Raw genomic sequence first — 15906 nt, 5'->3', positions numbered from 1 at the left:
TCAGAGCAAACTGGGTTGCAGGGGGCTGAACCAGGATTTCTGAATAGCTCAGATAGTACTAGAGCATTCCTGTCTTCCTTTCTCGGCCGTCTCATGGTTTGGTGCAACCAAAGGCGAGCTTGCAAAAGAACGAAATTACGGCTTTGAGGGGCCCCTTCTTTAAGATCTGGCCCCTGTTTTGTCTTGCTTCAGAGGAACACATCTCGCAGCAGGTTTGCTGTGTGGACTGGAGAACTTCCGCTTTCCTCTGAGGGTTTCTCAGTTCCGTATGCCTGATGCTTTTCCAGGAAGGAAAGTTGATTCTGTAGTTGGCCCCATGTTGTTGTGGTGGCACAATATCCTGTAGTGTCTGCAGAAAGGAGCTCTGACTCTCGAAAGCGTGTCGGTCTCTAAGTTGCCATGGGACTCGCTGCTTCCTTGCTTTGCTTTCCTTTTTGAAGTGGGCCTTGTTTTCACACCCTGAAAAAGGAAGAGCACATCTTACAGATAATGCATTTTGGCTGGTCTGTTTTTGGACTTTCCTTTGGTTCAATGCAAGTATCTGACAATTTCCAAAGTGTAAAGAGTCCAGTAGCACCTTTAAGACTAACCAACTATTGTAGCATAAGCTTTCGAGAGCCACAGCTCTCTTGGTCAGATGCATCTGACGAAGAGAGCTGTGGTTCTCGAAAGCTTGCTACAATAAAGTTGGTTAGTCTTAAAGGTGCTACTGGATTCTTTACTATTTTGCTACTACAGACTAACATGACTAACTCCTCTGGATGTATTTGCAAAGTGTGACTCAGAAAACTGAAGGCTAGGATGCAAAAATCAGTAATAACAGAGGACAGATGAGCTACCTCTCCTCCATGGCTTTCCCACCAAATTTCTTCTGCAGCCGCAGGGAGCCAGGGCTCACATTCCATCCCCCACCCTAAGCCTCAGCATTGTTCTGCATGGCTGGGCAAGCATCTTCAGCAATACACAAGAGTATTCAAGGGACTTGCATAGGGACTCCTTAGTGCACACGTCGGAACAGAAAGAGGTTGCTGAGGACAAAAACTTTGGAAAACAGGAACCACAAAATGAGCAGGAGTCTTGTAACAACTGAAAGACTAACATGGAAGGAAAATGTTGTTCGTCTTTCCAGTGCTGCAAGAATCTCCATTTGTTGATGCTGGTGCAACAGATTAACAGGGCTGCCTGCCTCATGGTATAAATTTACAGAGAGAGGGGTAGAAAATGCTGTCAAGTCATAGCTGACTTATGATAACCCTGGTGGGGTTTTCATGGCAAGAGACTAACAGAGGTGGTTTGCCATTGCCTGCCTCTGCAACCCCGGTCTTTGCTGGAGGTCTCCCATCCAATTACTAACCAAGGCCAACCCTGCTTAGCTTCCAAGATCTGACAAGATCAGTCTTGCCTGGGCTATCTTAGCAAAGAACTCTTTTTTTTACCACTGAAAATATTTATAACCCACATTTCTGCCAAAAATGCGTCCAAAATATCATAATACCCATACAAATAATAGTAAAACCATAAAACTGCTATACCCATAAAGCAACTTGGCAGTTCCAATCTGAAAACACAAACACCAATGCACTGAAAGCCTTTGAAAATGAAACAGTCTTATGTCTCTATTTAGACATCTGTACCCTCCTCACCTCCTTGGATAGGGCGGGTACAAGAGCAGGAAAAGTGTAGGGTGTAGGCAGAGGAGAACAAGAGAATCCTAAGCTGAGAAAGGGTGAGGATAACGTGATTTGAGGAGCATCCTGAGCCCCAACACCCCTCAAAATGGGAGGACCAGTTAAAATGATTCACCCACAAAGGCTCATAGACCCTTCCAGTTTCCCAAATGCCGTGGGGGATTTGAGAATCCCAGACACTTGCTCCTTGAAACGATGCCTCTCTCACATAAGCCCTGGGTGGAAGACCTCCCCTTGCCTACAGACAGCCCCCCAACCGTACACGACTTCTCACTCACAACCATGAATCGGCCAGCAGAGTCACCAACGCAGGTACCAGGCCCTGCAACAGACCCAGATGCCAACTCTGCCCTCATATCTACCCAGGAAATATGATTACAGGACCCAATGGCGTCAACTACACAATCTCTGGCTCTTACCACTGCTCATCCTCCAACACGATATATGCCCTCATGTGCCAACAATGCCCCTCTGCTTCGTACATTGGACAAACAGCCAACCTCTGTGTAAAAGAATAAATGGACACAAATCTTACATAAAAAATGGCAACATCCAGAAACCAGTGGGAGAACACTTCAATCTACCAGGACACTCCATCAAGGACTTAAAGGTCACTGTAGTTCAACAGAAGCCTTTCAAAAACAGAATCCAAGGGGAAGCTGCTGAATTGGAATTCATATGTAAATTTGACTCAATCAGACTTGGACTGAATAGAGACTCTGGATGGTTATCTCATTATCAGAAGTAACTGCCTTTCAGCCATTTCATTCAGATTCAGCAATGGAGGGAGGGGGTCACACCCAGCCTGGACTGTGCACTCCACCTCTTTCATGACTTTTGCAACTGATTTGCATCTACTCCCCCCCTCCCCTCACCACCTATATATCTCTGGCCAGTGTCTTCATACCCTCCATGCATCTGACGAAGAGAGCTGTGGTTCTCAAACGCTTATGCTACAATAAAGTTGGTTAGTCTTAAAAGCGCTACTGGACTCTTTACTGTCTTGAAGCTATTGACACCACTGCTCCTTGTCACCCCCACCGGCCCTTGGGACGGAAGCCAGCACCATGGTTTACCGTGGAGCTGGCTGACCTGAAGAGGGCCAGAAGACGTCTAGAAAGACGCTGGCGAAAAACTCTCACAGGAGCTGATAGAGCTTGCTACAGAACACACTAGAGGATCTATGAAGCAGAAATTGAAATGGCAAAGGAACGTTATTTCTCGGCAACCATTGTGTCGGCTAATTCACAACCACCCCAGTTGTTCAGGACTGTATGGAAATGTCCTTGATACTGATTGTACTAATCTCACACTATGTAATCTGCCTTGAGTCCCAGTGAGAAAGGCGGACAATAAATGACATAAATCATGGATTCATGGGGGGGGGGGCAGTGGCCCTTCAGATAGGTAGGTCCTGAGTAATAAAGGGCTATAAATGTAAACATCCATTTTAAAGGAACTGAGAATTCAAACATAGAGATCACCAGTATAGTTAGTTTGCATTGAGAGGCAGTGTGCTACAGTGGTTACAGTGTTAGCCTGGGAGACATTCCCAAGCAAGTCTACTCAGATTCCTACTGAGGTCTATTGAAGGGGACTTATTTCCAGGAGAGCGTTTGTGGGATTACACTACCAGACCCTACAGCTCACTGTGTGATCTTTCGCTAGCCTCTCCCCTTGGCCGAACAGGTTTGTTGTAAGGACAAAATTGGGGCTGGAGCCACGTCCTTTGAGAATATGAATAGAGATTTAGAAGAGGTGTGATGAGTTCATGCTGACTAGTCCCTGCCAACACGTAGGCTGCTGCATTTTGTACTAGCTAACAGCAGTGCTGATTCTGTGAACCAGGGCAGGTCATGAAAGGGAGAGCAGAAAGGGTTACATCAGCACTTAGTTCTTGTGGCCCCTTCTTACATGCCCAGGGAAATGCCAATCACCACTTGGGGTCAGGTAGTAATGTTCCCCAGGCTCGCTTGGCTAGGGATCCAGGGGGTGCTTTGCCACCTTCTGGGCATGGAGCAGGGGTCACTGGGGGTGTGGGGGACTAGTTGTGAATTTCCTGCATTGTGCAGGGGGTTGGACTAGATGACCCTGGAGATCTCTTCCAACCCTATGATTCTAAGTATGCCTTTGGGGCAGCCCCCGTGGGTAGAAACACTTAAAGGGCAGAAGTGGGGAAAACGACTTTACAAACTGAGTCCAGAAAGCCAGCAGCGCAAGAGAGACCTTGTAATGCACAACCTTGTAATGCACAAATGAAAATAAGAGCTGGCCCAATAAGTCAGCGTGGGTGCATCTCAGTACTCCTGACTGCTAATAAATTGGCAAAACAAAAGGAACAGTGGATGAAAGCGCCCTGAGAGCGAAAGCTGTCTTCTGCAGTGAGATAGCCACTCCTGGTCTCTATAGAGTGCAAGGCCGGTGGTGTGAGATCTGCCTACAAGTTTCCACTCAACAGTTTCTCACTGGAGTCTCTCTTTGGAAGCCTGTTGGAGAGATGGTGTGTGCATTTAGGCATTGAGAGATCATACATCAGAGCTGGAGAGGTGTCATGGTTGGAAGTCAGTTCAAACCTCCCATTCTGCCCTGAAACTCAGTGCATAACCTTAGGATAGTCACAAACTTTCAGCCCAATCTACCTCACAGGGTTGTTGTAAGGATGGAGGGGGGAGAACAATTGTTGCTAGTTTGGTGTAGTGGTTAAGAGCAGCAGGACTCTAATCTGGAGAGCCAGGTTTGATTTCCCCACTCCTCCGCTTGAAGCCAGCTGGGTGACCTTGGGTTGGTCACAGCTCTTTCAGGGCTCTCTCAGCCCCACCCACCTCACAGGGTGATGGTTGTGGGGATAATAATAACACACTTTGTAAACTGCTCTGAGTGAGCATTGAGTGGTCCTGAAGAGCGGTATATAAATCAAATGTTGTTATTATTCTTATTATACCCTGGGATCCTAGGAGAAGAGACAGAATTTAAATGTAAAAGAGTTGTCAAACATAACAGTATACATTTTAAAAATAAGCAGATATTTTGTGATGCCTTGAACAGAGTTTTTAGTCTAGCGTAAACCTTTGTGGGCTAAAGCCTATGAGGCTTTATGCTAGAATAAAAACTTGTTCATCTTTACCACACCACCAGTCTCCTGTTTATTGTTGCTGCCGCAACAGTCTAACACGGCTATCCCTTTAAGTATTACACACTCAACCTGGCCTCAAGAACTTGTCGCCTGCAACAGAAGCTTTCCCCCTGACAACAGTGGAACCCACCGCTTCCTTCCTCACTCTAGTTCTCAGGATTATTGCAATGATATACAAACAGCTTTGAATATTCAAAAACAGCAACACAGATTCTAAATCAAAAAGAGTCCAGTAGCACCTTTAAGACTAACCAATTGTAGCATAAGCTTTCGAGAATCACAGTTCTCTTTGTCACATCTCTTTGTCTTAAAGGTGCTACTGGACTCTTTTTGATTTTGCTACTACAGACTAACACGGCTAACTCCTCTGGATCTATGACCACATATTCTAAAGATGGTGAAGGAGCCAGTTTGTTACAGTGGCTGGCCATCAGAAACCTGGTCCAAAGCCTCACCGAGGATCACTGGGCGAGTTTGGGCCAGTTGCTCTTGGTTCGGTTAACCCAACAGGGTTGTTACAATGAAGGAGTGGAAAGCCAGGTGCATCAGGGTTGCCAGCTCCAGGTTGGGGAATTCCTGGAGATTTGGGGGGTAGAACCTGGAGAGGGTGGTGCTAGGGATGGACCTCTTTGGGGTATAATACCATCGAGCCCACCCTCCAAAGCAGCCGTTTTCTCCAAGGGAACTGATATCTGTGTCCCGGAGATCAGTTGCAATTCTGGGAGATCTGCAGCCCCCACCTGGAGGTTGGCAGGCAGCTCTTAAGTGCTGTTCTGAGCTTCTGGAAGAAGCCAGGATAAAAACATGCTAAATAAGTATTATTTATTGGTTGGAAACAATGTGCTTCTCTCCCCCCCCCCCCCCGCACAGACCCAACTGGCTTTCAAGAATCACAGGACGAGGGAAAGGTGACCAGAACCCTCCAAGACCCAGACCAGTGAGCTGCTCCCCAGTCCAGGGGCTGTCTGCTGAGCTGCCCCAGGAGCAGAAAGTCAGTTGTATTAATGTTTTCCTGTCTGAAAGAGCACAGGCAGGCAGGCAGGCACACACAAACGCGCGCACACAGCTGCGGTGCTGCCGGCCTTTTCCGGCTGTGGCTTAAGCCCACCCAGCAGAGGCCTAATCTCCCGAGGGCAGAAAGCTCAAGGGGAAGCGAGGGCCCCTCGCAGCTTTGGGTGCAAATGGAGCTGCCTTTTCCTTTGTGGTTTCTGCCTCGGCCCATTTCTTGGAGGAGCCTAGAGGGCCCTTCTCAGACCAGCTTCATTTGGGGCCGCTGCCGGCTCCCGCTCTCCTTCCCCTTCTCTTTCTCAGAGAATTCGTGCTGGCTTTTTGATGGGGGGGGGGGAGAGTTTAATCTGCAGAAAGCTGAAAACGTTTTGCACCCTCATTCTCCACTGTCTCCGAGTTTTAAGCCCGAAGGCCTGCAGGCCCCCCTCTGTGCCTCACCTCGTCCTCTCCGCCTCCTGTTTTGCTCCTGATCTGTTTCAAACTGTTGGCTCCTCGGAGGCAGAGACCTACGTCATTGCCAGGCGAAAGAGATTGGGACTTTTCAGTTTAGACATAAAGATGACCGAGGGGGGAGACGTGACAGAGGTTCATAAAATTATGCACGGGGTAGAGAGGCGGAACGCAGAGAACTTTTTCTCCCTCTTTCAAAATAATAATAATAACAACATTTGATTTATATACTGCCCTTCAGGTAGACTTAATGCCCACTCAGAGCGGTTTACAAAGTATGTTATTAATTATCCCCACAACAACAATCACCCTGTGAGGTTGGTGGGGCTGAGAGAGCTCTGAGAAGCTGTGACTGCCCCAAGGTCACTCAGCTGGCTTCAAGCGGAGGAGTGGGGAATCAAACCCGGTTCTCCAGATTAGAATTCTGCCGCTTTTAATAACCACTACACCAAACTGGCTCTCAGGATTCAATAATACTAGGATTCAAGGGCACCCAATGAAGTTGGTGGGCAACAGTTTCAGGACAGACAAAAGGAAGTATTTCTTTACTCAATAAGTAATTAAAATGTGGAATTCATTGTGGCCAGGCTTCCAATTCCCCCAGTCAGAGTGGGGGACCCACGCTGCTCACTGAGGTTTACTGCAGCTGTTCAGATGGCTTACAGGGGGAATGGCGGGTGTCAGAATCAGACCCACTGATGTCACTACCTTTATGCTCAAAATGATGTCAGCATGGTGCCAGCGGATACTGGGAGGATACTCTGGTACCTGGAGGGCAGCTGTGGCTGTGAGAGAACTAGAAAAGATCCTTAAAGATAAAGATGTCTCTCCAGGGACCAAGATCAAGATAATCTAAACTATGCTATTCCCCATTACTATGTATGGATGTGAAAGTTGGACGGTAAAGAAAGCTGACAGGAAGAAAATGGATTCATTTGAAATGTGGTGCCGGAGGAGAGTTCTGCGGACAGCCCAAAAGACAAATGAGTGGGTTCGAGATCAAATCAAGGTTGAATTCTTGCTAGAAGGTAAAATGAAGAAACTATTCTACTTGGTCACATCATAGGAAGACAAGACTCACTGGAAAAAGCAATAATGCTAGGAAAAGTGGAAGGAAGTGGGAAAAGAGGGAGACCCAGCCTGAGACAGATTGACTCGATGAAGGAAGCCACACCCTTCATTTTGCAAGACCTGAGCAAAGGTGTCAATGATAGCACCTTTTGGAGGGCATCAATTCATAGGTTTGCTGTGTCAGAAGTGACTTGAGGGCACATCACACAAAGGGACAGGATCTTTTTCTCCAGGCCTGATGGCAACCCTATGAAATTCAACACGGTTACACCCCACTGGCTCTCTCTGAGGTTTGCTCAGGAGTAAGTCATGTACAGAAACAATCTGCTGCTCCCAGCATTTTCCTTTTATTTCTCTCTTTGCTTTTCCGCCTAATCAATTGCTCTCCCCCAACCACAGCTCTGGAAAATCAATTGTTAGTTTGACCAGGTGGGAACTAAATACTGCTTTTCACTTTGCAAACAAAATTACTGCTCATTTGTTTTAACGTTTATTATTGCAGTCATGCAGTTTTGAAAATACAAAGTCACACCAGCCACCAGACAACAGGAGGAAATTAACTGGGCTAGAAGCCGAAGGAAAAGAAGAAAATTTAAAGGGCCAGTCCTGGGAAACCAAAATTGCACTTTGACTGGCCACAGCAGAGCTCTGCAACAGTGTTAGTTTAAAAGAAAAATGGCCACAAACCAGGTCCGAACAAATGATGGGAGGAAAAGGGGGTGAGAAAAGATCCCTGGAATGCAAGAGGTTACTAATGACATCATCTGGATTCTCAGTTAAAAGTGAACAAATTATAGCAATTCCAGACTAAATGGATATTACTGGAAGCATCTTTAGTATCTAATTACAATTCACAGCCAAATGTGTAAAATGCTCTCCTTGGAGAGGGCAAGAAAGCTCTACCTGTGTTACTGATCTGGGAGACATTTATTTATGTCATTTATTCATTCCTGCCTTTCTCCCCTTTTATGGGGACATGAAGCAGTTTACGTCCTCCTCCCGCCCTCCATTTTGTCCTTACAACAATCCTGCAAAGTAGGTTAGGCTGTGAGTTGCTGGCCCAAGGTCTGCCAGAGAGTCTCCATGGCAGAGAGTCGGGATTCGAACCTGGGCCTCCAAAATGGTAGCCTGACATCCCCACCCGCTCTTCCTCCAGTTTTTTGTTGAATTGCCCATTTTTACCAAAGAGGCAACCAAAACTCGCTGGCAGACAGGGAGTCCACACAATTTGAAGAGCGGTTCCAGCTTTTCCGGTGCCTCCGTGTAAGTTCTTTAAGGGGGGGGGGAGCAACATATTGTTCATGCAACAAAACACCATTAGCAGTACTGGCCTGGAAGCAAGCGCTGCTATTTGCATGTGTGTATGAGGGATTTCCGCTCCTGCCCCCCACCCACAGAAACACCCCAGCAGGTCCACAGGATTAGCCAAGCCAGAATGTGAAAGGCCCCAACTTGCCTTCCCAAAACTATCTACCACATTGCTCCAGGCCAGAACACAGGTAAGCAACAAACCTGCCTCTGATTTCTGAATAAACCTTTGTTATAAGCCCCTCCCCACCACTTCCAAGCTGCATCAAGGGAGGAGGACCTGTTCAGTGCCTTACCAGAGCTGTCTCTGCCAAGCTCCATTTGAAAGAATGGTTTATCGTTACCTGCTAAGGCCATCAATCTAGGCTCTTCTCAGCTGTTGGCTTATCAAAGCGGGGACAAGGTGCCAGGTTACTGCAACCTGGGGGATCATCTTGTCCCTTTAATAAGCATTGCAGTCAGAGGGGAAGGTACAGCTGCTCCCCCTCAGCACCAGAGAAATAACCTCCAGTTTATTGCAAAGGCAAATCAGGAAGAAAGAAAGGCTTCTATCCCCTACAGTTTCTTTGAAAGAGTACTGTATCACCTGCTGAGGAATTCTGTGTAACTTAAAGGCTCACATATTCTTTTAACAGTACAATGAGGTCCTATACACGCTATTCGGAAGAAAGCTGGGCTATAGATGAAGTAAATAAATAAATCATGCTATACTTCTAGAGAACTGGAGATCAGATGGGGCACATATGGCCCCTGATCCCCAAAGCCCCTCTCCATAACTCTATTCCATACATGGACACTTTCTCTGGAATATCTAGCCAAGGGATCTTTCACTCTTTCTCTCTCTCCGCCCGGGTGTCCTGCGGCTGCTCTCTTCTACCCAGTTGCAAGCCAAGAGGCAGGCCCAACAACAAGAAGCTGGAGGGATGCCAGCAGGGAAACTCCAGGGAGCAGGGGGGACAGAAGCAAAGAGTCCTTTCCCTACTTGTAAACTCAGGTGGGTGCCCTGACCTGTCGCCCAGGTGAGCCTGATCTCATCAGATCTTAGAAGCTAAGCAGAGTTGGACTTGGTTAGTAATTAGATGGGAGACCTCCAATGAAGACCAGGGTTACTTTGCAGAGGCAGGTACTGGCAAACCACCTCTGTTAGTCTCTTGCCATGAAAACCCCACCAGGGGTCGCCATAAGTCAGCTATGACTTCAGGGCACTCTCTGCCACCAGCTTAGGTCAGCAGAGCTGATGTTGCCAACTGGAGTCTTACTGTGAACTGAAGGGTTATTTCTACTGCCACAATTCTCTGTATGGGATGGTGGACCTGATAGCAGGCCCCCTCCACTGAAAAGATAAGGGGCTCTTGCCTGGTGGCTTGTGGCTACTTATTTATTTTAATACCTGCACATATATAATACCTGCACTCATATACTACTCTTCTAGACAGATTAGTGCCCCACTGAGTGCCAAGCTACAAGTGACGCCTGACACAGGATGGACACTTGTCAGCTTCCCTCAAGTTTTGATGGGAAATGTAGGCATCCTGGTCTTACAGCTTGGCTCTCCGTTTAATTGAAGTTTACAGAACCACCCCCACCACCCACCACACACACAGTGTGGGGGGGAAGGGGGCACCTGGCGAGAGCCCGACGTCTGCACTCTCCTCCCGACCGCATGTTCTGCCTCCCATAGACTGCCGCTCTTTAAACTTCAATTAAATGGAGAGCCAAGCTGCAAGACCAGGACGCCTACATTTCCCATCAAAACTTGAGGGAAGCTGACAAGTGTCCAACCTGTGTCAGGCGTCACTTGTAGCTTGGCTCTCAGAGTGGTGAATGGTCAGTTATTATTACCCCCACAATACAGCTGGGGAGCTGGGCTGGGAGGAGTGGCTGACCCAAGGCTACCTGCAGAATTCATGGCATTAGCGGGAGTCGAACCAGCAGAGAGCTGATTGGCAACCCAACTACTTAAAGATGCTACTGGATCCTTTACTATTTTGCTGCTACAGACTAACACGGCTAACTCCTCGGTATCTGTCAAAGGGAGCTTTGACTCTTGGAAGCTTATACGCCGAAAATCTGGTTGGTTGTAAGGTGCTGCCGGACTCCGTCTTTCACATCGCAGTCGCTTGGATGAGCTCGGGCTAATTCCAGTGCTTCAGACAGGAAGCTGTGCCTCAGCTCACCCTCTCGACCTTTACCCCGCCTGACCAGGAGGAGCAGCCGGTCAAGGGAGATTAGCTGGCTTGGTCAGTTCAGGGCTCAATTTATCTCCTACCAGGAGGCTCCATTCTGGCTGGGCCCCTCTGAAAAGCAAACAACAGTGCTACAGAGTCAGTCGAGGCCAGCTCCAAGGCTACAATTTTTGAGCAAGAGTCTCAAAGCGCAGGCAGCAGACTGAATTTCCAAGCACTCCAGTTTCAGTTGGTCTTCAGGTCTATCCTTGCTCCTTTGCTGTGAGACAGACAGGCAGACTGGGACCCATTGGATTCTCTCTGCAGCTTCAAAAGCCTTCGATCACGCGAGCCCTCCGGAGATGCATGGTTGCCAACCTCTAGGTGGGAAGCAACAACGGGAGACCACCCGGATAACAGAACAGGAGAAAAACAATTCCGGGAGTAATACAATCAAAAGGCAATTGTATACTTATTTCACAAATTTATCTATGTGCAAAGTGCAAAAGTGCATAAATCAATGTTATAATTACAATAAATAATGCAATAAATATACAATAAATAGTTACAAAATCCAACAGTCCATATGTGCAGTCATTTTTTACTTGGCAAATTCCACAGTGAAATGTCCAACATTAGAGAACGGAGTTTTAGGAGTACCAACAGTCCATGCAAGCACTGGTGTTAACAGTGGGCATATAGCCGATGGGCTTATGCATGCAAATTTCCAATTCCCGTTTCGTGATGGAGGAAATGGCTGCTTTGGAGGGTGGATTCTACAGCATTTTTTCCCCACGGAGGTCTACCTCCTCCTCTAACCTCCCCAGGCTCTCCCCCCGCCGCCCCCAGAATTTCCCAACCTGGAGTTCACAACTTTATGCTCCACAAGCCAAACGATGACTTCTAGAGTTCCAAGAGGAGAAGGAAGGACTACTAAACCAGCTCAGTCTGCAATGCTGATGTGTCCTTCATTAGCATAATTAACAGGAACAGCAACATTGGTTTAGATCCTGCGAACAAGTTCTATGCGTGTCAGATAGCACAAGCGAAACTTGTCCCTAGGATCGGAGCCGTTCTGTTTTTTCTTAAGGTAGACGTTTGGGTTAATTTAATGCAGCAGCCAGACTCCTGCTTCTGTGACTGAACATCCGAGAGGGTTGCTGATCAGGCTCACGTCTCCTTGATCCAAGCAGGGGTGCAACAAGATAGGAAAAAGGAAAGGAGGTGCATAATAGTGGTGCCCTCCTTTGCTTCATCAAGAGAGAAGCGAAGCAATAGCCATGGGAAGCAACAGCCACGGGAAAAACGTGCCGTGATCAACTTTCTCAAACAACAGTTTAAGCTGTAATATAACAACAATAAAAAATCATTACAATCATTTATGAAGTGTCATTTATAGCCAATTATTCTAGAATGCACACAAAAATAATAACTGCTGAGCGCAAAAGTCATTCAGGTATCAACAGAATACATAGAACATACTTATATCGGTAAACCAGCCCCAGCAGTGTAGGACAAGTACGCTCATAAATTTCTAAAGTGCATAGTGCTATCGGCTGGTAACTTCCATCATAAATTAGTATTCTGTAATAGCAGCCGTTCCAAAGTGCTGGTGCCTCAATAAAGTGTCCGTGCGTCTCAGAATGAATTACGTGTAGATACAGCCAGGGCTTTTTTTCAGCTGGAACGCGGTGGAATGGAATTCCAGCACCTCTTGAAAATGGTCACATGGCCGGTGGCCCCGCCCCCTGATCTCCAGACTGAGGGGAGTTTAGATCGCCCTCCGCGCCACTGCCCCCTGTCTGGAGATCAGGGGGCGGGGCCACCGGCCATGTGACCATTTTCGCTGAGGGCGATTTAAACTTTAAAAAACTCCCCCCTTGTTCCAGCTGACCCAAAGTGACGTCATTGTGCAGTTCTGAGTTCCACCACTGAGTTCCACCACCTCTTTTCCCAGAAAAAAAGCCCTGGATACAGCTATACTTTTCATACAAAAGCTTAAAGTGCAATCCAATTTTAAGAAGGGATATATCTTCCGGATTTTTCCACTTGTGAACTACAACGGGGTAGCTAGCAGAAGTCAATTGTGTTTTACAAGTCTTCCTCACGATAGTTACAACCAGGGCTTTTTTTGCCGAAAAAAAGCCCTGGTTACAAGAACAGTAATCCAAAGCAATGAAGTCATATTGATGCTCAGGTTGCTCACATGGAGTCTTACTAGAGAGTAGAAATTTATGAATGTACTTGTCCAACATTCTGCATTCATAAATTTTCATACAACCGGTGGAGGTGGTTGTATGACTGAGGTCTGTATCACAGCCCCCCTTCTAATGCCCCCTCCCATCAAACTCTTTCTACACTTCCATGGGGTGCAGATTGACACCAGGACAATTAGCACTTTGGTGGCTCTAAAACGCACACATGAAGCCGCCTTGATACTGTATTGGGCCACAGCTCCATCACGGCCAGTATTGGCAGACGGCAAGTAGCTCTCTGGGGTTTCAGGCACATCACTTGCTAACTGGTCCTTTTAGCTGGAGATGCCGGGGATCAAACCTGGGTCCTTCTGCACGCAAAGCAGATGTTCTAACAATGAGCCTGTCATATCTGCCATGACTGTATTCTGAATTATGTGCTGGTTCTCTGACGGCATGAGAAGTTTCTTATTGATGTTAAGGCAGTAGGTTATCCAACAGGCATTTATTATTATTATTATTATTATTATTATTATTATTATTATTATTAAACTACTACTAATAATAATAATAGTAGTAGTAATAATAATAATCCGCCCTCCCCGCGAACTGGGTCAGGGCAGATCACAACATACAGATAAAAACACATTGATAAAACAGTATAATGATAAAAGCCAGATATTTAGGGGCATAAAAACAAACTCTGTACCATGTTCCTAATATCCCAGGGCGGGATTTACTTGCTCTTTCCCCGCTGCCTCCAGCAAGTGTCCTTGAAGGCTGGCTGTGGCCAGCTCGAAATGTATCTTTCTTGAGAACTGAGATGATTTCATTCTTTGTGCTGTTTAGCCTAAACCTAGCTTCTCCCCTTCACACACACACATGGTTTCTTCATGCCCAAAGCTTTAACAGTCCCTATCCTGAGGGTGGGAACCTTCCCTATAACTGACACTACCCACCCCATTTACGTCACTTCTGCCAATTCAGCTGTCTGAGCACATTGAACTGGATGGATCTCTAATAAAGTTACTTCAACCAATACCCCCCGGTGTGTTTTCTGTGGAGAACTTCGGGGGAATCTACCTGCCAAGGGCTGACAGAACCACAACTCCGCCCCAAAAGACTGAGTTATGAATGAGAAAGCCTTCAGTTCAAATCTTACTTCTGCTATGAGCTCTCTAGTTACGGACTACACCTATGCATTTCTTCAAAATTTATTTAAATAATAATCTTAAAAGAGTAATTAAAATAGTCCAGGCGCAGGCTATTTAAATAAATATTTGGGAGTCTGTATATGGACATAGCACATGGCCGAGGGCAGTCCCAGAAAAAGTGGTGGTCTTAGATGGAAGAAGGAGGACACCCGCTGGCACTCAGCCGAAGGCCCGGTGGAACATCTCCGTTTTACAGGCCCTGCGGAACTGTAACAGGTCCCGCAGGGCCCGGATCTCCAGCGGGAGAGCGTTCCACCAGGCCAGGGCCAGGGTAAGAAAAGCCCTGGCCCTGGTTGAGGCCAGACGGATGTCCTTTGGGCCAGGGACCACCAGGAGTTGCTTGTCTGCAGAGCGCAACGCCCTGCAGGGGACATAACGGAAGAGGAGGTCCCTGGGGGCTGGGGGAATGTTTTACCAAGGACAAACTAAGGAGGGTCTGTCGGGGTGTGTGAGATCCTAGGGGAGAGGGGAAGTTCTGTGCCACAGATGCCAGGAGGCTGTTCACACATGGCACTTTATCCTTTGGACAAGGGGCTGGGAGGAGGGGAGGGCTCTACCAAATACAAACACTCTCTAGAGAGAGGAGGAGGGTTGAAAACTAATTCCCCATCAGAGAAAGGGCAGGAGGGCAGCAGCAAAGCCACGGGAGGCCTTCAGGGTTCAGCTTGATTAGTAGATCGGAATTCTCTCTGCCTGGGATTCCTGCACCAGGGGAAAAAATCACAACAAAGAGGGTAGAAAAGAGCAAAAGTTCAGTAGACTAACAAAATTTGTGGTAGGCAATGAGCCTTCATAAGCCACAGCTCACTTCTTCAGATACCAACCACTTCTTCAGATACCCTACCACAAATTTTATGAGTCTTCTAGGTGCTACTGGACTCTTGCTCTTTTCTACTGCTACAGACAGACAAACACAGCTACCCATCTTGATCTATCAACAGAGAGGGTGAAATCCTGCCATGGCTCTTGGGGCTTGTTGATCAGGTCGCTGCCTCTAGGAAGCTTGACCCACTTCCAATTTGATGCTGCTTTGCTCAGAGCTGCTTCTGCACAGAAGAGTCCAACCCAGATGGGTTTTTTCATGGGGGTGTCCAACATCATCCCCCCCCAACCATCCACTTTCTCCTTTAGCACCGTTATCTGATGGCCACTGAAGGCCAAGCTGCTGTGAGTATCTTCCTTGGGCCAGAACTTGGCCCAGAAGGGCTCCCAAACCTGTGCTCAGTCTCAAGAAAGCAGATCTGGAAGAATTGCACAGCTTACTTTAAGTCATCTTGTTCGGTTTCTGAAAGTATCTCTCCATGAGACACCTGGGTGCATGTTTGTCAAGTGTAGGGAGACACAATGTTAGCCAGGAAGCGTAGTTTAAAAAGATAGAGCCAGCTGAGATTGCTCCTCAGAGGGTTTGTTAATTTCATCTTCACCTCCCAAAGGCTCTGTCAATTTCACCTCTCCAGTCTCTTAGAGCCAAGCTACAAGTGACGCCTGACACAGGTTGGACACTTGTCAGCTTCCCTCAAGTTTTGATGGGAAATGTAGGCATCCTGGTCTTGCAGCTGTAATGGAGAGCCAAGCTGCAAAACCAGGGCGCCTACATTTCCCATCAAAACTTGAGGTAAGCTGACAAGTGTCCAACCTGTGTAAGGCATCACTTGTAGCTTGGCTCTCAAACTG

The sequence above is a fragment of the Eublepharis macularius genome, chromosome 5 (assembly GCF_028583425.1).
Source record: "Eublepharis macularius isolate TG4126 chromosome 5, MPM_Emac_v1.0, whole genome shotgun sequence".
Taxonomy (NCBI): Eukaryota; Metazoa; Chordata; class Lepidosauria; order Squamata; family Eublepharidae; genus Eublepharis; species Eublepharis macularius.
The sequence above is the reverse complement of the archived record's forward strand: the minus strand, read 5'-3'. Positions refer to the sequence as shown.